This window comes from Piliocolobus tephrosceles, chromosome 18, assembly GCF_002776525.5.
Source record: "Piliocolobus tephrosceles isolate RC106 chromosome 18, ASM277652v3, whole genome shotgun sequence".
Taxonomy (NCBI): domain Eukaryota; kingdom Metazoa; phylum Chordata; class Mammalia; order Primates; family Cercopithecidae; genus Piliocolobus; species Piliocolobus tephrosceles.
This window is the reverse complement of record NC_045451.1, coordinates 56,163,079-56,190,935: the sequence shown is the minus strand read 5'-3', so window position 1 is coordinate 56,190,935 and position 27,857 is coordinate 56,163,079.

The following is a 27,857-nucleotide window of genomic DNA, read 5'->3' as shown; positions in this document are numbered from 1 at the left end:
CCTACAAAGGACATGAACTCATCCTTTTTTATGGCTGCATAGTATTCCATGGTGTATATGTGCCACATTTTCTTAATCCAGTCTGTCACTGATGGACATTTGGGTTGATTCCAAGTCTTTGTTATTGTGAATAGTGCTGCAATAAACATACGTGTGCATGTGTCTTTATAGCAGCATGATTTATAATCCTTTGGGTGTATACCCAGTGATGGGATGGCTGGTTCAAATGGTATTTACAGTTCTAAATCATTGAGGAATTGCCACACTGTTTTCCACAATGGTTGAACTAGTTTACAGTCCCACCAACAGTGTAAATGTGTTCCTATTTCTCCACATCTTCTCCAGCACCTGTTTTTTTCTGATTTTTTTAATGATTACCATCCTAACTGGTGTGAGATGGTATCTCATTGTGGTTTTGATTTGCATTTCTCTGATGGCAAGTGATGGCCTTATCAGTATTTGACACAAATATGTATTATTCTGTTGTGGGGTCAAATTGCTGAAAACTGTAGATTGAGTCAAGTAGGTTAAAAAAAAAAAAAAAGAATTTCTTGGAACATGAGGCCTCCAGGAGCTCAACCTCTGTCCTTCTTTCAGATCTGTCTTACTGGGCCTCCAAGACCCCAACCTTTCCTTATGATTGTTAGACTTCACTTTACCTTTTCTATCTGTTTTGTTTAGGCTACTTAATCTCAGTCTTTTCTTAAGGAAACTTTCTTCCTCACAAAATGATTTCTAATCACAATGATTTTTTTTTTAATCTCCCACTGTTACTGCTCCTATTTCTAAATCAAAGCCTGCTATTAAACCTACTCAGTTTTTCCTGGAGAGTCTCAACAAACCTGATTCCTAAAGTACTACACAAAGCTTTTTAATTTCTTTTATTATATTAAAAAGATGGAATTACAATAATTCCATTGAGGTTTTCCTCCACCTAACTTAAGAGGATGACATCTTTGTATTGTAAGGGCCCATTCCCCTTTAGAGATTTACTAACAAAAATCTGCCTGCATCTGAACCCTGCATGGGTCCTTGAAATCTACAACCATAATAGAAGATTATATAATTAACAACAGAAAGTCAATTTGAGACCATGTTGGGTGAAGAAGGGCATTGTCTTCAATAGCACATGAACAAACCACATGATACCAAGAGGGTGGTCTTGCCATTGTTCCCTCTTTGACCCTAGAACTGGTTACAAGTCAAAACAAGTTAAAGAACAGGATTTGAAGCAGCTGACCAATAACTGCTACCAATCCCTTTATAATTTAAAGGCTGGAACCATACATACCAGTATTTGTAAGTCCTGGCCTGCAGAGAAACATGTAAAGAGAACAAAATGTTTCCACTTACCAAAGCCAAAAAAACTGTACAACAAAAGATACTTTTATTTTATACCCAGTGCACCTGCTAAGGTCAAAAACAGCAACCCCCCTCCCATAGCTTGTGCCTGATAAAAATAGCCACACACCTGTGACTACCAGCAATAAAGATGTCACAGATTGTAAAGAAAAATCTGACAGACCCACCTTTTCCAAAGCCTTTTTCCAAACCATATCACCAGCACAATGTCTAGGTCCCAGAATGGATGTCCAAACTTGAGATTTTATATCATTTATATAGGAGTTTGAGAAGGTTTCTACATTGCACATACTCTCCATTCCAAGTTCTGAATCAATATAAGACTCAAATAAAGATCAAAATACTGATTTGATTACCAGTACAAAGAAAGAGGTCGCTTGATATTTACTGAAAAGAAACAAACTCCATGATGCATAGTCAAATTGTAAAAGCTAGGTGCATAACTATGAGGGGTATATGTCATCTTTATGTGTGCATGTATGTAGACATGACCAGAGATCAAAACAGGCTCTTTACACCATCCCATTACGTCTGGATTTTAGAATCCACACGTGGGAAATATGGGACAACAGAGTAGATAATTAACTAGGCAGACACTTAAAAGATTATGGCTCGACTCACCCCCTGTTGAGCAAAATACTAAATAAAGAAAGGCCATACATATGTGGCCACCTGTAAGCCATTATTAACCCCTTTCACTAGAGAAACAATGGCTATCCCACTCTTACTGCCTCATCAATCACATACATCTCCAACTCCCGTGGAAACCCAGCAGTGAGAGAGGTGGGGAGGAGAGAAGGTTACTTCTCAATGCTACCGCGATGCTACATAGGAGAACTAAACAGGTGTGTAGCAACAGATTTGAACTTAGTTGGCACAAACTAATCCTTGACACAATTAACCAAGTTACAGGTATCTCTGAACATGTCACCAGGGTTCAACTAATGCCTACCTGTACAATTTAACCCAGGGATTGGCAAACTTTTTCTTAAAAGGACAGATTAGTAAATATTTTAGGCTTTGGGGGCCACATAGCTCCTGTTGCAATTATTTGACTCTGTCCATGTCTTGTGAAAGCAGCCATAGATGATATATAAGCAAAAGGGCGCAGCTCCATTGCAATAGAGTTTTATTTACAAAAACAGATGAGCAGGAGTTTGCCAGCCTCATCTTCTTTACCTGAGAAATTTGACTGATGCAAAAATACAAAGAACATTTCCATAGCCTGGGCCCTCACTATCTCTTACCCAGCCTATTTCAGTAATTTCTAATTTATCCCTGGCCTCAGGGTGTCCCCACTCCAACTCATTCTATGCACTCCATCATAGTTTTATCTCCAAAATCTAACTCTGATTACCCGACTACCCTGCATAAAAAACTCCCATGCCTTCCAGTTGTTGCAAGAATAAAATGCAATCTCTTTACCACAGCTTAGAGAATTCCTATTTGGTTCCAACCTAGCTGTAAATTCTTTCCTGCATATGCTAGCCTCCAGCTCTGTCGGGGTGTTGAACATTCCACAGATATGCCATACTCTCCTATGTCTTCAAATATTTCACATGCTGTATCAGAGTAATTAATGAAAACTGCCACAATAGACACACACAACACAATAAAATTCTATTTCTCTTTCACACAAAGTACCATGCAGGTCAAAGACGGCTGTCTTCTTTTCAGTGACTTAGGCATCCAGGTTCCCTCCTTCTTGTGACTCATTTAGCTCAACACATTTCTACCAAGTATGTGGCAGCAGGAGAAGGGAGAAATGGATGAATCGTGCCAATGATTGAGTGCCTAGGATACTAAGTCATGCGTCATTTCTGCTCACAACCCTATTCACTAAGGATCCAATTCAACCCTATTCAGTCACAAGGATCCAATTCAACTACAAGAAATCTAAAAAGTATAGGGGAGCACATTGACAATTTCTATACACAAATTTTCTCTGTCATATAAACTATGACCTTTGCTTGAAATATATTTCCATTTCACTTCCTAGAAAACATCTTCTCATTTTCCAGATCCTAATCCAGTATCACCTTCTTGACCTCTTCTGACAATTATTTCTCCCTCCCCTATGTTCCTGTAAGTTTCCATACAAATCTGTGCATATAGATCATCCCACTTTACCATTATTTGTCTGCACAACTAACTCCAAGTCACAAGACAAGATGTTATCTTTCTCAGTGACTCACTTCCCAGTACCATGCCAGGCACCTATAAAGGCAGAATAGATATTTTTCTATATGAACAAATGAGCCCTCAAAGTGAGCTATAGAAGGATTTGCCCATAGAAACAAAATAAGCAAAGAAGATTGATTCCTCATGAGTCCTTGTCATGGGTCTGAGTTACTAGTTAAGAGTGAAACTACCCATGGTAAGTGAGCTCTCAGAAAGGGTGATTTCTGGACCAAATATACTGAAGTTTAAAACATCTAAAAGAGCCACATAATTATAGCGTGCTCTGTAAAGTTTAGAACAATAAAACCCTCTGATTCTGGAACCGGAAGACTTGGGGAGTTTCCGGTTGGGAGCAGGAGTTATTGCTGAGACCCCATGTCCTAGGGCTTGCCTCTGAGAAAATGAGATGGGTAGACGGTGGTACTAATATTTCCAGGCAACTGGCCAAATTAGCGATCCCAGGCATGTGTGTGGGTTGTGAGACCCACTGTCCTTCTCTCATGCTGGCATTTGAGTCCCTTCCCATGCCTAGTCATACTTTTTTCTATCTTTAAATTAAAGATCAAATTTGGAAAAAGTCAGTGGACTCCATCCCATTTCCAAAGCAGAGAAACGTTAGAAACTGGAAGTTTCCAGATGGCTGCCTCACATTTTTTTGGTAGCCTGCTGCATTCTGACTGAGGTTAGGTAACCATAACAAAAAGCAAAACGAATGACTTCAGTGAAAAGTTTGCCCGGGGCAAAGCCAAGAGGTATGATATTTCTGTTGGATTACAATCAACAGAAGCAACTTTAACTGATGTCGGTTTTGTTCAGAATTCTGGAGATGCGTGTAATACATCCAAGGACTTTTTAAGATTTTCAAGCTTTTGATATTTCAGTTGAACAGCTTGGTTGGCCAATTTTTATCCCCCCTGCCCCAAAGCATTTATTAATGAATCTAAGTCATGAATTTGTGGCCAGTGCAAAATAGCTACCTTTATATCAATGTCCTGTAGTTTATAAGTTCACCATTTTCCTGGAAGAATCTAGAATCATACTAGCTGTGACTCTCCTAAGCATGTCTCTCAATGAAACCTTGTCATTAGCACCAAATATTCCAGCAGTCTAACTAGCTGTGGGCAACGTCTCATCTCACTGACAAAATCTGCCATCAGCCTCGATTAATTTGGAGAGCCTGTCTCATCAGAAAAGCTCCATGACAAATTTACTTCTGGTGCTAATGTGAACACGCTGCCACCAGGGCAACAGTCAAAATACATTTGAGTTCTGGACTCCTGCGAAAACTTATCGCCGAAGCAGAGTCCTTGCTGAAGGACAGGAGCTGCCCTTCGCTGAGGGTGAAAATTGGTTCCATAGGGAAAGCCTCAAAGCCATTTCAGCCATTAAAATGTGACTGGATGTATTAGGAAAACAGGAGGGGTTGAAGCAGAGTGTGGAGGTGCCATGGGGGCTGGAAAAGCACCTGCTCCGGAGAGTGGCTGAGTGACCGACCGTGTCGCCATTCTCGGAAAAAGAAAGCATTGGTGCCACAGCCTTATTACAGTCAGGCGGTTTACCATACCAATTATTGGTGTACTGACCACGTTTAGACAGACTTCATATCAAAAATTAATAATGCCGATGAGGAGTGCCACTCTCATTCACGTGTGGAGCTTGTTGCTCAGAAGGAAAATAAAGATGATGTAATCTTGAATCTGGAAAGCACTTCAAGTCTGTTTACCAGAGAGAAACTGCTTGAAAGCTTCATAAAACAAGAGAATGTGCAGCTGTGGCCAGGTATGATAAGAGTGGCCTCCTCTAGTGCTGTGGTTCTCGAGGTGCCGTCCTCAGACAGCAGCATCAGCATCATTCACAAATTGGTTAGAAATGCAGATTCTCACCTGAGGTCAGGAGTTCGAGACCAGCCTAGCAACATGGCGAAACCCTGTCTCTACTAAAATACTAAAAATACAAAAGTTGGCCACGCATGGTGGCACATGCCTATAGTCCCAGCTACTCGGAAGGCTGAAGCAAGAAAAGTGCTTGAACCAGGAGGCAGAGGCTGCAGCGAGCTGAGATCACGGCCACCGCACTCCAGCCTGGGCAACAGAGCCAGATTCCATCTCAAAAAAAAAAAAAAAAGAAAAGCAGATTCTCTGGCCCCAGCCTAATCCTACTGATCCAGAAAACCCTTGAGGTAGGGCCCAGTAATCTGCATTTTATGGAGCGCACCGCCCCCCAACACCGGCCCCCAGTGTTTCTGATGCTAGCTCAGGTAGGAGAACCGGATTCTAGAGAATACAGAGTAAGCTTTGAGTTCACCTCCTAGCCCAGCTGCCCACTGAGTAGATGACCTTATAGATGGACTTCACCTTGCTATCCTTCCATCCTATTCCAACTAGGAAATAGTTAGTCATTCCAAACACTGTGGCCCAAACCTGCTACTCCACCCCATATCCCCTGGGATGAAGCATAACCTATTCTGGAAGCCTCTATTTCTTCTGTGAAGATTGCAGGATTACATAGATGTTCTCTGACCTCATTTTGCATAAATCTAGGTCCTCTGTGGAACCGAGCAGAGTATTATTAAAAAAAAAAAAAAAAAAATGCTCTGGGCTTGCAGGTGGAAAAGACTAAAAAGCTCCAGACCAGAATCCATCCGGATCAGGGTTGGTCAAATCTAGCTGCCTGCCTGATTTTGCAAGTTAAGTTTTACGGAGGCACAACCATACTCACCCATTACATATTATCTAAGGCTACTGTTGAGCTACAACAGCAGAGTCAAGTCGTTCCAACAGAGATGCTGTGGCCTGCAGAGCCTAAAATGTTTGCTCTCTGGCCCTTTATAGAAAATATCTTCAGATGCCTTGTCTAGATACACAATCAGGCGTCACTGAAATAGAAACTCAGGACAAGAGGTGACATGTGGGGGGGTCAAGAGCTGGAGAGGAGCAAGGGCTTCTGCTTCTATAGCAGAGGAGGCTGCACTGGAGCAAATGACATTCTTCTCGTACCTCAAAGCCCCAAGTTTGAACCTAAAGGCAAGTGCAGGGCACCCAAAAAGGAGTCTGATCTGTCAAAAGCCCCTCTGGGGGCTGAGTGCAGTGGCTCATGCCTGTAATTCCAGCACTTTGGGAGGCCAAGGTGGGACGATCACTTGAGGTCAGGAGTTTGAGACCAGCCTGATCCACAGAGTGAAACCCTGTCTCTACTAAAATACAAAATTAGCTTGGCATAGTGGCAGATGCCTGTAATCCCAACTACTTGGGAGGCTGAAGCAGGAGAATCGCTGGAACACAGGAGGCAGAGGTTGCAGTGAGCCGAGACTACACCACTGCACTCCAGCCTGGGTGACAGAGCAAGACTGCATCTAAAAAAAAATTTTTTAAATAAGTAAAAATTTAAAAAGCCCCTCTGGGGATCTCACATATACTGGTCCACAGACCACACTTGGAGAAATGGGGGTTGATCTCGCCCTTCAGATGCAGAAAGATGTAAATATATCCTACTGTGCTTAGAAAGTTCATCTGATAAAAATCTGGTCTAAATCCCCCAACTGCAGCTGTGATTTCTTTTTCCATTTTCTAACAAATTTGGCAAGGAGTGAGGAGGATACGTTTAAACTTTCAGGCTAGTTTAATTAATTCAGCCTAGAATGTGTGTAATTACTCATTTAATATTCTTCTCAAAATTTATACGGTGACTATTCCAACTCTATACTTGTAAAGATCATTTTAAATTTATAGAACCCAATTTCCAGCAGACCAGAGAGCTAAATGTAGTTTTGACTTGTACTATCACATAAACAAGTGCTGGTTCCAAATGAAACCTTCGGGCATTTTGGAATTAGGAAGTTCTAATCTCTCAGAAACGCAGATGGGCGGATAGCTTACACATGTCAAGGGAATCCTCAGGGTATGGTGAGAAAACTGACTGATACCTCTGAGGTTACAAAGAAAATGTTGAAAATTGTCCACTTTACAAACAAATGCAGAATTGTCTAGAATTCCATAAGAATTCTAAAAGAACTGAAAAATAAGAAAGAACATTTGTTCTAAAACTGAGCTATTTTAAATGCTTTTTGTTATACAAGCTATAAGATCCCATTATCGAAAATGTATAAAACAGAGAAAAGAAAATCCACCCATGGTTCTACCATCCAAACATAATCACCGTGATGAAAACAACTCTTGAAATTTAAGATTACCGAGAATCTGTTTTCCTGCTATAGAAAGAACTGTTTCTAAATTGTCATTGAGCTAATAAGAACCACAAAGGTTAGTGATAACAGGTGACCAGGACCCAAATAATTATTAGTTCTTCATAGTAGCATCAACAACATTCTCTCCATAGAGGCCTCCCCATCTCAACCTTCAAGACATAATCTCAACCCCTTTCCTCCATTCTATTCCTTCTCCCTAATTTCTCTTTCTCTCTCCCTTTCGTAACTGGCTATAATATAATTACAACTTACACTGATTGATCCCTGCTCTGAGCACCCTGTGAGTAGGTATTATTATATTTTAATGTTACCAGTGAGAATCTGGAACATTCCTTAGAAAAGGAGTGTGGCCGATTGTTACTATCATGGTCCCAAATTGGTTCACAACTCCCTATATGTACGCCTATTCAAAAAGTGGCATCTATTTCTCCAGGATTCTTTTTTTTTTTTTTTTAAGAGATAAAATCTTACTCTGTTACCTGGGCTAGAATGCAGTGGTGCAATCATAGCTCTCTGCAGCCTCGAACTCCTGGCCTCAAGTGATTCTCCCACCTCAGCCTCCCAAGTAGCTAAGACTATAGGTGCACACCATCATGCTTGGCTGATTTTTTTAAAGAGATGGGGTCTTGTTACGTTGTCCGAGCTGGTCTCAAACTCCTGGCCTCAAGCCATCCTCCCATGTGAACGTCCGAAAACACTGCGATTACAGTCATGAGCCACAGCACCCAGACTTCTAAACCTTAAATTTGATCTTAGTCATGTGAATTAATTTAGTTCACGGGACAATAGCAAATGGGACACCAGTCAAGGCTTGATAGATGCTTGCTCAATGGAGCTTGCCCTCTCTTGCTGCTTAGAACTGTCAGCCACCACATAAAGAAACCCAGCCTAGCCTGTTAGATGAAGAGAGAAGACATAGAGAAGGGCCCTACCCGAGGCCCTAGACATGTAAGTGAGCCCAGCCAACGCTGTGAGGAGCAAAATGATGCTGTCCCAGTTGAACCCAGGTGAACTGTCAACCCATCAAATCATGCACAAAAAAAATCATGATTTTTTTCAGCTACCGAATTTTGGGATAGTTTGTTACACAGCCTAAGTTAACTGACAAAAGTGTTTTGCTAAAAGTCAAACAGGCAGGATTAAGATTCAAGCCCAGATGGCCTTTACTCTAGAGCTCAAGTGCTTAACCCCATGTTATACTGTGGAACTCCCTTGAATCTAGTTGGTACCACACATAGAATCAATGGCCCAACCATGATGCAGAGTCCCCTTAGAGACACACATAATGATGAGTTATCTGTCAAGTGGGGTCCAAAGATGGGCCCATTTCATGTGTTGCCGTTAGTAGCTCATTTTTAAATTCAGGCCAGAGGCACCTGGGAAATAATTAGCTGCAGTGTTGCTGTCCTCCCATAACAAATTTGAGGGCAACTCTTTATTTTTGCTAAAGCTAAACAGTTTGTGGCAACAAATGTTACTTACACTTTTCTAGGAATAGGAATGTATTTACTTTTAATCAGTTGGGGACTCATTAGTGAGGCCGTCTTTATCTCCCTGAGTCTTTGCCTTCTTTGCTTGTTTTTATTGTGGGTTTGTTTTTGGTTTGTTTTCTGCTGTTTTTTTTCTTTTTGCCCTATATTAGTGTTTTCTTTGTTTTCTACAGAACACTCTGAAATAAATTATAATGGGCTGAACAAATCAGAAACTGAAGCAACGTCAATTGCAATTTCAGAGTCAGCCCTTATAAACTACCCCTTTCCACAATCCTTCCCTATGCCTTCAAAAATCAAGGAATAACTGACAATTTAAAACTAAAGGGCTAAAAGTCAAATAATTGAGCTGTATGAAGCATCAATCTGGTGCAAAGCCACTCATGAGAAATTCTGGTAAAAACCATACACCGAAGCATTTCTCAGAAACATGAAGCTTTTAAAATATTTTTCTACAATAACAGACTCTGAAAAGATTCACAGACATAAAACCAAACAGAAAGAAATATTTTGTTATATAATAAATTCGGGTTACTAAATCTGAAAAACAATTATCACTAGAACTAACTTGGGTATCCTCAAGTGAATCAGTTTTTATTTTATCTTATTTTCTCTACCTGTAAAATGGGTCTCCAACACAAAAATAACCATTGTATTGTGGAATGATTAACAGTAGTGTTTCAGAAGTATTACTTAGGAAAAATCTGTCTTTGAAATTCCAGTGATTCTTAAGGCTTTTTTTTTTTTTAAACAGAGTCTTGCTCTGTCACCCAGGCTGAAATGCAGTGGCGTCATCTCAACTCACTGCAACCTCCACCTGCCAGGTTCAAATGATTCTCACGCCTCAGCCTCCCAAGTAGGTGGGATTACAGGCACCCACCACCACACTAGGCTAATTTTTGTATTTGTAGTAGAGATGGGGTTTTGCCATGTTGGCCAGACTGGTCTCGAAATCCTGACCTCAGGTGATCCACCCGCCTCAGCCTCCCAAAGTGCTGGGATTACAGGCGTGAGCCACCATGTCTGGCCAACTTAAGCATTTTTTTAAATCTTGGGTCTTCCCAGAATTCTACCATGAACCTCCTAATACACACACACACACACACACACACACACACATATACACTCACTCTCTCTCTCTTTCTCTGTCTTTCAATGGCATCAGTCACCAGCAAAGAGAGCTCCCCTTGGTCCCTGCCTGCATCAGAGAGCCAGTTCTGGCCACGGGCTTGGGGTCATCCAGCCCGCCTCTCTCCAGCAAATGAAGGGTAGACATAGTCTGCAGTTCTGACACCCATCATCTAATGTGCCTCGTGGATAGATTTAGTTATTCAGGAATTTCAGGAGCATCTGGTAAGGGTTTCCCTGCTTACCCTTTCTTTATGTATACCCTAATTACCCTTTTTGCCATGGTTTCCAGTGCCCAGTTTTTCCCTCCAGGCCCCTGGTAGGAACTAGAATCTAGCTGTGCACCACAGAGAGTAAGCAGAACCCTTGGTCCCTCACTGGGTACTTGCAGCCTGGGGCTGGTCTCCATTTTCTTTATCACACATAGTCTCAGATCTCTTTATAGGATGGCCTGGATGAGCTCCCATCAGATGATAAGAGCTGCAACCTCCCGGAAGACTCTCCATTATATCCTTCTCTCCTACCTTGGATGTTAATGTGCACTTGCTAAGAATTTAGTACATCCCACTCACTTGGATCCAGTGTCCTGACAGTCTGTTCTTCCCTGGGAAGAAAACTGACATTGGCTTTATGTCCCCAGGAAATTTCTCCTGGGTTCTTCCTTGCACTGATCCCAGTGGTCCAGACTCATCCACTTCCACCTGGCCAAGAGGTGGGGGTACTTCACCATTTAAGGGAGGAAAAACATCTGTTCAGAAACCCTAAGGACTATAAAGATTGTCTAATACAAGTGAGTCACCCCTGGGGTATCAACAAGAAGAGGGGAGTGCTACTTAGTTCTTGCTTCTTTATCCTAATATTCTCTCCCATTTCCCAGGGAGAAAAGGACTCTTGGTAAGGAAAAAACTTACTTTTTCTCTTGTGGATTTTGGTTGAAACTTTTTTTTCTGATAGACTCTTCTAATCCTGTGCTTTTCGGCATCTTCAAATTGTACCAAGCTCTCTCCAGAACACTGCAGAAGATAAGGGCTTGGCTTAGAATTTGCCCTGCGTTTAACTGCATAATTGCATTGTTTGCATCCCCTTCCATCCTTGCATATCTGAAGGAGCTGTGTGCCTTTGATTCATAAGCAGATTGTGTGTCTGTTTTAAAGGGAATAGTTGACTGGGCACGGTGGCTAATGCCTGTAATCCCAGCACTTAGGGAGGCCAAGGTGGGCAGATCACTCGAGGTCAGGAATTCGAGAGCAGCCTGGCCAACATGGTGAAACCTCGTCTCTACCAAAAATACAAAAATTAGCCAGACGTGGTGGCAGGCGCCTGTAGTCCCAGCTACTCACGAGGCTGGGGCATGAGAATCACTTGAACCTGGGAGGCAGAGGTTGCAGTGAGCTGAGATTATGCCACTGCACTCCAACTTGGGCAACACAGCAAGACTCCATCTCAAATAAAATTAAAAATTAAAAATTTAAATTTTTAAAAAAATGGAATTGTTGAGTAGTCAGGGATGAATCCATTTTTCTTACCTGGTTTTCTACCTTCCCCCATCTCAATCAGAAAGAGAAGACAGATGAGATAAGCTGGCTATTCAACTGAGATCAGCTTGGCTTTTACCTGGTTCCATTAATCCTGTTTTGTGCATGTTCCACAAAATATGTAAGCAAATTCTTTGCACCTCAAACCCCAGAGCCTGATGCCTGTTTCTCAACCACAAACCACAAAATACTCGAGAACTTATAATCTCCTTTTCTTCTCAGTCAAGTGTGCCTTGGCACTATCAAAAACTCTCTCTTAGAAACAAATTTTCCTCTAAGCTCAATTTACATGGAATGAAGGGCCTTGGGCAGCAAGCTGCTGGAATTCTTTCAGTATCATGTTTGCCTGCAAAAGGGCATTTACTCTTGACATTTTTGAAGATATTCATTTTACATCCCAATTTTCACACTCAAATAATCACCATCTGTGTTGTCCAGTGTAGAATGATCACTGAAAGCAAGGGCAAGTTATTTTCCCCTTCACTTGGTGTTGCTTTTTGTTTTGTTCTAACTGGTGGGAGCATCATTAATTTAGTATTTCATTTCTAAGTACTATCGCTTTATGCAAAAAGAAAAAGAGAGGGAAGAAGGAAGCAGGGGAAGGAAAAAAAGAAAGGATACCTGGGAAAGAGTAAAATGCACTAAACCCTAGCAAGCTTTTCCTCATGAAACATCATTATTGTTGTTGCTGTTGTTGTTTGTGCCACTTTTGTTGAATATTTTACCATAATCTACTGAGTCGGAAAGATCATCTTTATTCCAATCTGACATTCCATAATGTTTGGAAGCCAACTCGATCTACGTTATCGCACTTGACTGACAGCTCAGTGCACTATAAACACGCTCTACTAATTTTTCATTTCATAGAGTTCTTGGTTTCTCCTTATCTGAGGAAGACACCTCAAAGTGGAACAACTGACACCCTACGAGCCCCAGATCCCTGTACTTCCCCTTTTGTAACACTCGTCAGATTTTAAATTACTTGTTCTTGTTACCCACTAAGTCCTATAACATTATGTACCGTATCTGTCTTAACGACTCCTAGAGGCACAGTGCCTCTTCAGATTACGTTTGACACTTTCAGTGTGCCCTAAAAGCATTTATTAATTGAATTAGATAAATGAGTGAATCTTGATTCTGCTTCCTTTTCTTTCTTAAAAGGGAATCTGAGCCCTTTATATCATAAAAATACCACAAGAATTATTATCCTTCTTAGACAAAAAGAAAAAAGAAAAAAAAAAAAGGAGAGCACTCAATATATTTTGTATAAAAATCAGAATGGTTTCCTTGAAAAAATGCATTTTTCATATTAGAGTTTAATTGGGAAAATGGCATAAAAGTGAAGAAAGAACCAATATGTCAAGCAATTACAGAATTTCATGACACTTTCCTGTCTCAGCTAGTTTGATGGTATTTAAGGCTAAGTCTGATGGAAAATACTTTTCAATGAATTTGTGTTTATTTTAAGATGGGACTAACATAAGCTGAACAGAAAAGAGCAAATATAAAATTCAGCGCATTACCACGCTGCATGAAGTGCTCGCAGGACTTGCTGACCACTCCATAGTAAACAGATACTGCACCAAGCCAGGCGAGACAGAGATGGAAACCATATGGGTTTGTAGTAAAATAACACAGTTTATCTCCACAGGTGAGAGGAAGTGCCGATGGGAGCAAATACTGTATGCCATTAAATTTAAACCAAACACATATTAAGGCTCTGTTTTGATCTTTATTGGAGGAAAAACAAAGACGTTGGACAACTGGACTAAGTAAATACCTCTCTTTTCTCTGAGAGGGCGGCGTGTTTTAGACTACATATCGCCCCATTTCGACAGGCCCCGCGTGAGCACATCTGGAGAGGCAGAGCAGTTTAACATCTGTGCTTCTGAAGATTAGAGTTATTGTTGCAACCACATCAGAGACTATGCATGGGTTTCCATTAATAAACCATGTGACTTATTTTAACTATTATTTTTACTGTCTGATACCTAGGTTGGGGTTTTTCTTGCAAAGGCAAATTCATGTAAGTCCCCTAAGTAGTACTTCCAGAGGTGCTGGCTAAAGCTGGAAAGGAGTAAAAGATTCAAACTAACTGGAATGTATAGCATTGCTTCACAAGACAAACGCAAACGCCTCAATTTAGAAAGTTAACTCACACTATACAACAGTCCATCAATATCCACGGTTTCACTCTCCACAGTTTCTGTCACCTGCAGTCAACCATGTCTGGAATATTAAGTAGGAAATTCCACAAAGAAATAATTTACGGACCAGCGCGGTGGCTCACACCTGTAATCCCAGCACTTTGGGAGGCCGAGGCAGGCAGATCATGAGGTCAGGAGATCGAGACCATCCTGGCTAACACGGTGAAACCCCATCTCTACTAAAAATACACACACACACACACACAAAAATTAGCCGGGCATGGTGGTGGGCGCCTGTAGTCCCAGCTACTCAGGAGGCTGAGGCAGGAGAATGGCGTGAAACCGGGAGGAGCTTGCAGTGAGCCAAGATCGCGCCACTGCACTCCAGCCTGGGCGACAGAGCAGGACTCCATCTCAAAAAAAAAAAAAAAGAAAGAAAGAAAGAAATTATTTACGTGCCTGGACATGAATCATCCCTTAATCCAGAGTCTCCAAGCTGTATACCTGCCCCTTACTCACTTAGGAGCCATCTCAGTTATCAGATGAACTGCAGTAGTATCGCAGTGCTTGTCTTCAAGGCCAAGAGTAGCCTGACATGATGTCACACTGCCTACATCATTGACTTCCTCTCATCACATAGACATTTTATCATCTCATGTCAGCACAAGAAGAATGGTAAATGCAGTGCAATATGATAGTTTGAGACAGAGAGGCCACATTCACATAACATTTATTATAGTATACCGTTAGAATTGTTCCATTTTATTATTAGTTGTTGTTAATCTGTTACCATGCCTAATTTATAAATTAAACTTTATCGTAGGTATGTATGTATAGGAAAAAATGTAGTGTATATGAGATTCGGTACTATCTGTGGTTTCAGGCATCTACTGGGGGTCTTGGAGCATATCCAAGGATAAGGAGGGACTACTGTACTTAGTTCACATGAACCTTCAACACCAGGACTCACAATATCTACCTCTATAACAACACAGGCACCAGAGAAAATGCACTGATGCTCTCCGACTTTAAAATACAGATTTATATCATAAGGAAGACATCCATTTTCATGGCAAGATCATGTCAGATCAGCTTGGAAATTAAAATGACTGACCTTTTGTTCTTGATTAAGTTCTGGTGATATCAATGGCCTTCTAGGGGGCTCTCCACCATCTTGTGCTATGAATGTTCGTAGTAACAAAACATCTATGCTTTTTTTTCTAAGTGAATTATTAATTCATCTGATACAAAAATCAGACACCATCTTATTGGTGTATTAGGGTCATGCCAACTATCACAACAAATAAGCCCCAAAATTTTAGTGGCTTGACACAATAGAATTTATCTCTCATTCATCTAACAATTCCATGAGCGTTTTCCTGGTCATTTGGGTGATTTCCTCCACTTGGTGATTCAGGGATCCAGGCTTCTTCTATCTTGTGTTGCCACCATCCTCTAGGGCCTTACAGGACGCTGCTTCCATCCAGGGGAAAGGAAAATGAGAGACCCTACCTACTTAAAACCTTCAGCTGAATGTGACTACAAATCCCCCTTACTTATGTTTTATTGGCAAGAACCAGTCACATGGCCACTCATGGATGAAAGAGATGCTGGATAGCTGTCTCCTAGTGAAAACCCACATTATCAAACAAGGCACCAAATATTATTTTGATAAACCATCTATACTACAAGTGTCTAATGTAAATCATTCTTGGTTTCCTCATTAACTTCCAAGACATGTAATTTTTGTTGGAGTCAACTGGGGCCAAGGAATAGGTGAACTCTAGAGTTTTTGTATCTCCCATTCCTCCACTGACAAAATATCTCAGGGACCAGACTCATTTGAAACTGGTAGTCTAGGTAATGATTCAAAAAATGGGCAAATGTCCAAATGTACCCTAAGCAGGTTCTCCTGGCTGCTCTTCAGAACACTTGATAGCTTCTGTAGCTAAAGTTATGCCTTTTACATTGTCTTATAACTGAAGTTGGGAGCCCTCTACAAATTTTAAAAGGATGATTAGTTATCAGTGTAGGGTAACTATAAAGAAAAGGTACTTGCTTTTACTTACTTCCACAAAAGAGCTACATAAGCCCTAATGTCGCTTGGCCCAATTAGATATACAAATGGTGCTATGGCTTGGATATTTGACTCTCCAAACCTCCTGCTGAAATTTGATCCCCAATGTTGGAGGTGGGGCCTACTGGGAAGTGTCTGGGCCATGATGGCAGATCCCTCATGAATGGCTTGGTGCCATACTCGCAGTAATGAGTGAGTTCTCGCTCTATTGGTTCACACAAGAGCTGGTTGCTCAGACGCCTGGCAGCCTGGCATCTCCCTCTTCTCTCTTGCCTCCTCTCTTGCCTTGTAATCTCCAGACACACCAACTTCCCTTCACCTTCCCCCATGAGTGGAAGCAGCCTGAGGCCCTTACCAGCAGCTAATACTGGCACCATGCTTCTTGTACAGCCTGCAGAACTATGAGCCAAATAAACCTCTTTCCTTTATACATTATCCAGCATCAGGTATTTTTTTATGCAAAACAAATGGACTAAGACAAATGGCAAAGGACCAAGTTAATTGTGGCTCTAAGGACTTGGAGGAGGCCAGGCTATAAACAGCAGGAGAACGAGTGGCCAAAGCTTACATTTTTGCTTTGGGTCCAAACAAAGCCTTTGCCTTCACTTGCCCTTAAAGGGAAAATTCTGATCTGGATATAAGATGGACACACCCTAAAGAGCTTTAGCTCTTGATCCTTATTACAGAAAAATTGGATGAATATTAACCAAACCTGGAAAGAGAGCTAGCTGAAATAAGACTCATTCTAGTGCACTGAGAGGCAGACACTGAACGTTGGCCGTTTGAACTCTTTAAATCCCCAAAGAAAGGTCATGAATAGAGAGTTCCTGAGCAGGCCACTCTCCTAGGAAAATCTCACGGGAAAAGTGCCAATGATATATAAGGGATATTTGCATTTAAGCAAACAATGATTCTTTCCATCTGGCTAAATGCTCTTAGAAAGCATCCTGGAAGTTTCAGCCTCACCCCTTCTGCTGATTAGGCTGCTCTGTGACTCAAGAGTTCTGCCCTGGAGGACTGTCAGCAAAGCAGTTAGCATGTCCAGATGTGGAAACTTCCTTAAAGGTGAAGCACAACAGGGGAAAAAGATGAATCTGTAATGCACTGAAGTCAGAAACTAACCCAGCGATGTGTTCAATGAAAAGGAAAAGATGCTGTTGAATTTTATCTCCAAGTGGTGTCATTATTTCCAACTAACTTACTCCTTCAGGCGACTGAGATAGTTCATTTTCCCAAAGCCCTTTCCCAACATCGCACACGCCCTCCTCTTGCTAGAACCCAGAGAGGAATGACAACAGCTGAGAAAACATTCCAGTCCCCAGGAAAAGGAAAGACTGGCTGATGATTACTGAGCAGGCGGGGATGGCAGGTTGTCACCCCAGGTGCGCAGCTCAGTTTGCATCAGGGAAAGGGGGATTTCAGTTGGGGGCAAAGGCCTTCTTGTTGGTTCTGCAAGTCACAGGGGGTTAAAGTGCAGGGAGGTTTTCTTGAAAAAGCAGAAAATAAAATTCTTAATATTATGTATAGTGTAGCTAGAATGTGATATTTCCTTCCACTTGTTAAATTGGGATTTTTGTTTTATGTGCTTTGGATTTAGCTCCTGGGTGCTCTCTGCTTAGTTTAAAAGGGTTTCCATCTCCACATTGTCATACATGGAAAAAATATACTGAAGTAGTGTGCCGTACATCGTGACTTTTATTTTGCTGTCAGACTGCAAGTTACAATATACCTGTGTGCATTAAAGACTCAGGGGCTTTCAAACGGGAAAGTATCCCTTCATACACCGTACAAAGAGAACTATAGCCCTAGAGGGAAGAGCTGGCAAACAACAGCTGGCCTTCTTGTGCACATCAACCACACAGCCCAGATTTCGGCAACAGCTCCAATTGCCTGTCACTAGAAAGGCCATTTATTAAAAACACAGCAAAAAAGTTTTCATCTGACAACATGGACTGATTTTTGGTTCATTCAGAAAACACTCAACATGTTTATTTATTTATGTATTAGCCAGCCATAAGCTTTGGCCAGTTTTGTGTTCTTTTTCAGGAGCGGCGACCAAATCCTGGGGTCCATCCACATCCATACTCAGTGCCCTGGTCCCCCATAAGATCGACAGCATGCTTCTCCCACCAGCTGTCACAGGGAGGGGTGCCGGCAGACCCTGGACCTAACCCCTGCATCTCTCCGTGTGCTCACCACCTGAGCAACTGGCTCCACGTAAACAGGGCATGTCTGGTGATGTGACCAGATGCTACCAGGGTCTGGAATTTTTTAATTATTATTATTCTGTCTTATGCTAGCCACATAGTTTCTGGGAGCCATGCAATAAGTTCTATTGAAGGTCATGAATTACTGACCCTTAGAAATGCCATGGAAGCTGGAAGCTGCTCATTCACCACCAATGCACTTCTGGACTCTTTCCTCATGACGAGTAAAAGCTGAAAGTGAAAACAGCATCCCGTGGATTGCAGGTGGCCTCTGGGGATGGCTCAGCCTGGGGATTTTGCCAAAGATGCCACACATAGGGGGACCGTAGGCACAAGGTAGGTCCTCGACCAGTGTGTAGAGACACATGTGTTAAAATGAGGGGAACCAAACCAGATTAATTCACTCAGTATAAGCAAAAAAGTGCAAGCTGTCAGTCATCTAAGTTCAGAAAGGCAATTTACAAGTAAACATTCACCTCAGCCAGCAAGATACCAGCCTTTCCTGTTCTGTAGTAAGGTTTCTGGGGAAGATAAACTATTTGTAAAGAGAAACAGAAAGAAAGAGAGACAGAGAGAATGGATAGGAGGACACCTGAGAGAAGGCCAGCAGTAGTGGCAATGGGAGGAAAAGAGGGAAATACAGTTAAAAAAGAACCATCTTTTTCTCCACTGAAATAAACTTACTTTATACACCTTTCCCTTGGCTTTTTGATTCGAAGGTACCCAAAGAGAGCAATGCCTGGTGCAGAGCTAAGACCAGTTTTATTTACACCACCAGGCTGTTTAGATGTCCCATTTTATTCTTGGTAATTTGATTGTTTGGTCATGCCTCCTAATAAGTAAAATGTTACACTGGAGTATTTGTTTAAACCTCACAGCTTCGGATACAGTAAGTTGCTGAATGATGTTTGCTAATGGCACACATTCGATAATTCCTATAATGTGAAATCTCAGCCAGATTCAATGTTTAATTTCCCTGGGATTCACTCTGAAATTATTACAGACATTATGTATTCTGCTCCCTGGACTTGGAATTAATTTCAAAACAGAGTAAAAGTGCATCTATTTTGGTACCTTAAGGGAGTTCACGTCAGTAACATTCCATTTGTCCTGAAGTTTCTGAAGTTTAAAATACCTTTCCACTTTATTTCATTTGATCTGGGTTGAGTAGCTACAAGGCACAGTCACCCAGAACCGCATCTTTGTTTCTGTGTGTGATCCTGCACATGTCATTGCTTGATGAGTTAACACTCCTGCAAAACTGTATTAATCCTCCAAGCTTTATCTGCCTAACTAGACAGTACATTTTTGTGGTTATCGTGGTACAAAAATATTGCCAACATGCAATAATCTGGCAAAAAATAAATAAATAACTACATCAACATATTTTTATAAATATCTGTCACAGAAACAGAATTCACAACATGAATTGCTTTGATTAATCAATCAATGCATTGGCTATGCTTCCAATACCTGGCCCAAGTAGAAAGCTCAGTGGCTGGAAAACCTCCAAACATCTTAGAATAAAGCAACCAGACCTATGTTAGGTTGTGATCCAAAAATTCCCAGACAATAAATCTTTAATTTGCTGCCCTGGCAACTCTCACCAAATTTGAATTAAAAGAATATTTTCCACACAAAGCTTTGAAAGGATTTGCCTCCCAAACAGTTTTAAAAGTTTAACCTTTAGCTGAGGCACACTTCCTACAGACCAAAAGGAAAAGAAGTGAAAAAAAAAAACATCAAGGGATTAATTCACAAGTTTTACCCCAAAATGAATGACAGCTGTTTGGGAGTTCAATTGCACTGACATCCCATTAGGTTCAAAACATCCTGGGTCTTGCAATTATCTCATAGATTTAATAAAACCTTGTTAGTAAAAATTTTACCTCCCCCGTCTGGGTCTCAGCCAGTGAACTCACACATCTATAACTATATCTAACTATTTTGAATGAAATGCTAAGCAGGAAGGGAATTCAAGTAGTTAGTTCATCCCACGAGTTTTCATTTATATCTGATAGATCTTATTTGACTACCTCCCTCTCCTGCAGCAGAAGGATGGGAGGTAGGATTAGGGATGTAGAGGTGGTATCCGTAGCTGTAGTTTCAAGTGAACAGACCAATGGGTTAACTGTAGCCTAGAAGTTCGCTGGGAGTAGTAGAACACAAGCTTTGGAAATGTGCAGCTGCTCTATAATAAAGAAGCAAAGACATGGAATCAACCTAGATGCCCATCAGTGGTGGATTGGGTAAAGGAAATGTGGTACACATACACCATGAAATACTATGCAGCCACAAAAAAGAAAAACATCATGTCCTTTGCAGCAATACGGATGCAGCTGGAGGCCATTATTCTAAGCAAATTAACACAGGAACAGAAAATGAAATACTGCCTATTCTTACTTGTAAGTGGGAGCTAAACATTGAGTACACTCAGATATCAAGATGGAAACAATAGACACGGGGGACTACTAGTAGAGGTAAGGTGGAAGGAGGGTGAGGGTTAAAACCTAGCTACCTTGGGGACAGGATCATTCGTACTCCAAATCTCATCAACATGCAATTTACTCATGTAACAAACCTGCACATATACCTCCTGAAAACAAAATAAAAGTTGAAAAAATAAAATAAGATAAAACATGCATTTCTCTGCCCCCCTTCCAACACTAGGAGTGTCAGTCTTTAATATTCAATTATGTTGGACAAAACATCATGTTTTAATTTCCAGTTTGGAGCTTATTAATGAGGTTTATACACGTAAGAGTATTTCATTGAGAACCCGCCATTTTCCAGGCATTGTGTTATATGCTGGGGCTATAGAAGTGTACAAAACAGATATGGTGCCTGTCCTTGTACAACTTCTACAGATAATTTAAAAATAAATAAATAAATACCAGTTGCCAAAATGGGTCTATGAAGAAAATAAGCATTGTATTGAGATAAAAGGCAGCGCTTATAGACAACATGTATCCAGAAAGCCCAGCTGAGGGAACAGCATTAAAGCCAAGATACAATGGACAAGAAGGAACCAGTTAAGGAGACAGCAAGGGGGAGGGCCTTCAAGAGAGAGGAGCAGCTAGTGCAACGTCCTTGAAGAATGCAGTGCAGCCCGTGGCATCCTCTGGGAAATAGCCAAGGCTGACATGACCAGGAAACTGTAAGCAAGTAACAGAATGACTTATCATCAGATTGGAAAGGGGACCAGGAGCCAGATCATGTGGGGCCTGGAGGGCTTAGAGGACTTGAAATTTTATGCAAGTGTGGTTAAGAAGCCACTAAAGGATCCAAAGCAGGGAATGATATGACGCAACATATAGGTTTAAAAGATCATCTGGAAAATGGACATAAGGAGACATGGGGAGCCGCAGAGGTAGCTGTTTGCAATTGCTGCAGTAGAGCAAGTGCAAGCCCAGCGCGGGGCAATGGAGATGAGGAGGAGGGGCAGGCAGAAGATCCATTTTGGAACTAGAACTAGCAATATCGGGAGATGGACAGGAAGTGGATTTTAAATAAGGGAAAGGATGACTTCTATATTTCTGATTTGAGTGATGGAATAAATGGTGATGTCATTTGCTGAGATGGGGAGGCCTAAAAGGGGAACATGTTTGGTGATAAATCAAGAATTCCATATTGACACAATTTATAATAATGAAAACACAAAGCAAGCTGACTATATGGCAATTGAGATGGTTATATAAATTATGGTATAAACATATATTACACCCTCCATAAAATCATGATTTTGAAGAACAGTTACTATATAGAAAATATTCATGTTAATTGAAAAAGGAACACATTACTTTTTATACAGGATGATATATACAAATATAGGTTAGAAGTAGAGATAGACTAGAGATAGAAGGAACAAAGAACGAAACATAGCAAAATGTTTATAATGAATGTATTTGATAGTAAGATTACAAGTAATTTTTAATTTCTTTATGCTGTTCTTCATTTTCAAATTTCCCCTATTAAACCTATATTATTATTATCATCATCACACCAAGAAAAGTTATTAAAAACAGTAAGTTCTGGGTGCAGTGGCTCACACCTGTAATCCCAACACTTTGGGAAGCAGAAATGGGAGGATCCCTTGAGACCAGGAGTTCAAGACCAGCCTGGGCAATGTAACAAGACATTGTCTCTACAAAAAATTTAAAAATCAGCCAGGCATGGTAGCACATGCTTGTAGTCCTAGCTACTCAGGAGGCTGAGGAAGGAAGATCACTTGAACCCAGGAGCTGGAGGCTGCAGAGAGCTATAATCATGCCACTACACTCCAGCTCGAGTGACACAGTGAGACCCCGCCTCTGAAAAAGTAACACAAAATCATCATTCTATTTATCAGCAGCAGTCCACGGTTTACTTTGGGTCAAGTCATAATTAAACCATAAAATCCAATGGAAATAGATAAAGCACAGTGTTGTGCTGTCATGTCTTAGCTGAAAGCCTTGAAGATTATCACTGTTATTTTACTTCCAGACACGTTTCGTTAAATGAAATGCATGACTTGTATATTTCAAAGTTAATTGGTGGAAAACTTCAGATTAGAACTCATCTCCTGGTTCACAGTCAAGTGCTTCTTCCAGGGGCTCTTAATCCACCTCAGAAGCAGGCACCCTCATCTGATCTCAGCACAGATGCTGAGACCAGCCAAGAATTCTGAGACTCGCACCGGGCCAGCCATCCTCACAGGCAGCGTAGAAAACCAGCAATATACTATGATTTCAGGGGCACCTAGTATTTCCATTCTTCCACCGCCCCTCTCCCATCTGCTTGGTAATATCTTAAATTTCTTTAATGAGGATCAGTTCCTTTTATTCCACAATTAAAAATAAGGCTTAAAAGTGCATGTTTCCAGGAGCGGTCATCTCTTGATTAAATTCACCCTAGGAGTTTAGGACTTCTATCATATACAATTGGCTGTCTGTGTTCATGGGTTCTGCATTCGCGGATTCAACCAACCTCTGGCCAAGAATATTCAGCTGGGGGAAATAGAGCAAAATTCGAAAAAGCAAAACTTGAATTTGCCCGTACCACATACCACATTTAATCCATGCAAATGAAATGATGTATAGGCATTGTATTAGGTTTTATAAGTAATAATCTAGAGATGATTTATAGTATGCTAGAGGATAGATTACAGCAAATACTATGCCATTTTATATAAAACACTTGAGTATCCATGGATTTGAGTATCCATGGGGTGTCCTGGAACCGGTCCCTCACAGATACCAAGGGACAATTGTACTTTATAAGAAAAGGTTTTGAAAGGGACACCTGAATACTGAATGCCTAAAAGTTTACAGATTTTCAAAACAAGGGGAATACAGAGGCAGGGTGAGACTTGGGAGAAGTGGTAAAAGGAACAAATATTTAATGAGCCCTTTCTGTGTACTGTCCACTCGGTTAGTTGTTTCACATGTATGCTGTATTTAACCTACCACTCCAGCAAGGCAGGGTTATTACTCCCAATTGACACTCATTCACTCAACAAATATTTACTGAACATGTGCTAGATATGCTCAGCAGTAGTCTAGTTCCTGGAGATACCGCAAAAATGAAAACACGCAAAGTCCTTGCTCTCAAGAAGCTAACTCAGGCTACTTGGAGGGGGATAGACAACACATATTCTTAAAATGAATGTATAGTATAACAGATGGTAATAAGTGCTATGAAGAAAAATAAGGCAGAGTGAGGGGACAGCAAGGCACTTTTTATGGAAGGTAATAAAAAATATGTCAAGATCGTACAGCTGGCAAGTGCCTGGGCTAGAACTAAACTCGGTTTCCTGAACAGCTGCTTTCCAAAGGCTCTGCTTTCCTTCTATGTAGTACTGCCTCCCTAGAAAGCTCGTCCTACCTGGCAATTTTGCCTGGTGTTAGTCCTGCCAACAACCCCCAAATACCCTAATGGGCAAGCCTTTGGTAAACAATTGTTAGCTTACTGTGAGTCAAGTAAAATCTGTTTACAGGTAATTGTTCAGCATGATTGGTTTTTGCTTGTGCATGAATTCAAAGCTCCTTCAATCCTGGTATCTTTCAAAAATAAAAATAAAAACCTCAGCCCATAAATGAAATTAATCAACTTTCTCCTGAAATTTTTGGAGTCCCAAACTTGAGTAAGTATAAGCAACATCAATATCTATTTCAGCAAAAAAGAAAAGAAAAATGTGAATACAATGCAAACTTAAATCTTACAGGGTTATTTTTCTTTCTTCTCCCTTTTTTAAAAAATAGTATTCTGCTTAACCATTTTTTCCCTGTGCCAAAGAGTAAGTGGGAAGAGTAGGGGGAAAAAATTAAAGCAAAAAGTGGCATTTTGTTTTTGTTCAGTGCACCTTTTACATGCTTATAAAAGCCCATCTTCAAAAATCTTACCCACTGAAGGGAAGCAGAGCAAGATGGCCAAATGGAAACCTCCAGCAATCAGCTCCCCTGCAGGAACACCAAACTGAACAACTATCCACACACACACACACACAAAGCACCTTTATAAGAACCAAATTTCAGGTGAGTGATCACAGTACCTGGTTTCAATACCTTATTAAGGAAACGGTAGGTAAGGCAGTCTTGAATTGCCTACACCACCCCTCCCCAGCCCCCAGCAGCAGTGGCATGGTGCAGAGAATCTGTGTGGTTGAGGGAGGGAGAGCACAGTGATTGCGGGTCTTTGGATTGGAACTCAGTTCTGCCCCATCGCAGCAGAAAGCAACATGGGGCAGAGCTCAGCCAGCAACCATGGAGAGAGCATACAGACCAGCCCTCACCAGAAGGGGATCATTCATCCCAGCAGTCAGAAACTGAGTTCTGGCAAGTCCTACCACCATGAGCTAAGGTGCTCTGGGGTTCTAAATAAACTTGAAAGGCAGTCAAGTCCACAAGGACTGAAATTCCAGGGCAAGTCCTGGTGCTATAGTGAGACATCAGCCTAGTGAGGCAAAAGAGTGTTTGTGTTGCCCCTTCCCCAGTCCCAGCCAGCACAGCTTGCGGCTCCAGAAAAGACTCCTTCCCTCTGCTTGAGGACAGGAGAGAGTGGAGAGGACTTTGCCTTGCAACTTGGATACCAGCTCAGCCACAGAAGAATAGAGCACCAGGCAGAGTCATGAGGCCTTCCTTCATTCCAGGCCCTAGTTCTCAGATGACATTTCTAAAGATGCCCTGGGCCAGAAGCAAACCCACTGCCTTGAAGGAAAGGACTCAGTCCTGGCAGAATTCACTACCTGCTGACCCAAAAGTCTTTGGGCCTTGAATAATCGCCAGTGGTAGCCAGGAGTACTTGCCATGGGCCTTGGGTGGGACTCAGAGCTGTGCTGGCTTCAGGTATGACCCAGCACATTCTCGGCTGTGGTAGCCATGGAGAAAGAACCATTCATCTTGAGGACAGGAGAGGGAAGAGTCAAGGGGACTTTGTCTTGTAGCTTGGGTTCCAGCTCGGCTGCAGTGAGGTAGAGGAGCAAGTGGGGTCCTGGGGTCCTCGAGTCCAGGCCTTGGCTCCTGGATGGCATTTCTGAACCTGCCGTGAGCCATAGGGGAGCCCACTGCCCTTAAAGGAGAAACTCAAGACTGGCAACATTCACCACAAGCTGACTGAAAAGCCTTGGGCCTTGAATGGACATTGGTGGTAGCCAGGCAGTATTTACTGTGGGCCTGGGATAGTGACGGCTATGGGAAGAGACTCTTCTGCTTTAGGAAAGGGGATGGAAGAGTGAGAATAACTTAGTTATCCAGTTTGGATGCCAGTTCAGCTGTAGTAGAATAGAGTACCAGATTGATTCCTAAGGTTCCCAACTCCAGGCCCTGGCTCCTGGATGGCATCTACAGACCCACCTGGGGCTGAGGGGAACTTGTTACCCTGAAGAGAAAAACACAAGGCTGGCTGGATTTGCCACCTGCTGGTTGTAGAGCCCTAGGGCCTTGAGTGAACATTGGCAGTAGCCAGGCAGTGGTCACTGTGGGCTTTTGGTGAGACCCAAAGTGCTGTGCTATGCTATGCTGCCTTCAGACCTGACCCAATGCAGTCCCAGTGGTGGTGGCCACAAGGGTTCTTGTGTTACCCCACCCTCAGCTCCAGACAGCTCAGCACAGAGAGAGAGAGAGAGAGACTCTGCTTGGGGGAAAGTAAGGGAACAGAACAAGAGTCTCTGCCTGGTAATCCAGGGAATTCTCCCTGATCTTACCCAAGACCACCAAGGCAGTACCTCTATAAGTCTGTAAGAGTCACAGTATTACTGGGCTTTGGTTGCCCCCAAAGCAAATACAGCTTCAGCGACCAAAAACTTAGATCACAACACCCAAGTCTCTTGGAATATCTGGCCTTCCCAAGAAGAACAGATACAAACAAGCCCAGACTGTGAAAACTACAAAAAATACTTAACTCTTCAATGCCTAGACACCAACAAACACCCACAAGCATCAAGACTATACAGGAAAACATGATCTCATCAAACAAACTAAATAAAGCACTAGTGGTCAATCCTGGAAAGACAGACATACATATGTGACCTTTCAGACAGAGAATTCAAAATAGCTGTTTTAAGGAAGTTCAGTGAAATCCAAGATAACATAGGGAAGGAAGTCAGAATCCTCTCAGATACATTTAACAGAGATGTAAATAATTAAAAAGAATCAAACAGAAATTCTGGAGCTAAGAAATGTAATTGACATACTGAAGAATGCATCAGAATCTCTTAATAGCATAATAGATTGAGCAGAAGGAGGAATTAGTGAGCTTGAAGACAGCTGATTTGAAAATACACAGTCAAAGAAGACAAAGGAAAAAAAGAGTAAAAAAGAAAAAAGCACGCCTATAAGATCTAGAAAATAGCTTCAAAAAGGCAAATCTAAGAGTTATTGCCTTACAGAGGAGGTAAAGAGAGAAATTGGGGTAGAAATTTTATTTGAAGGGATAATAATAGAGAACTTCCCAAACCTAGAGAAAGATATCAATATTCAAGTACAAGAAGGTTATAGAACACCAAGTAGGTTTAACCCAAATAAGACCACCTCAACACATTTTATAATCAAACTTCCAAAGGTCAAAGGTTAAAAAATGATCCTAAGAGCAGCAAGAGAAAAGAAATAAATAACATACAAAGGAGCTTCAATATTATCTAGCAGCAGACTTTTCAGTGGAAACCATACAGGACAGGAAAGGGAGGTATGACATATTTTAAATGCTGAAGGAAAAAGAAACTTTTATCCTAGAATAGTATATCCAGAGAGAGTATCCTTCACAAACATGAAGGCAAAATAAAGACTTTCCCAGACAAACAAAAGCTGAGGGATTTCATCAACACCAGATCTGTCCGACTAGAAATGTTAAAGGGAGCTCTTCAAACTAAAAGAAAAGCATGTTAATGAGCAATAAGAAATCATCTGAGGAGGGCGGAGCAAGATGGCCGAATAGGAACAGCTCCAGTCTCCATCTCCCAGTGCGAGCAACACAGAAGACCGGTGATTTCTGCATTTTCAACTGAAGTACTGGGGTCATCTCACTCGGGAGTGCCGGACAATCGGTGCTGGTC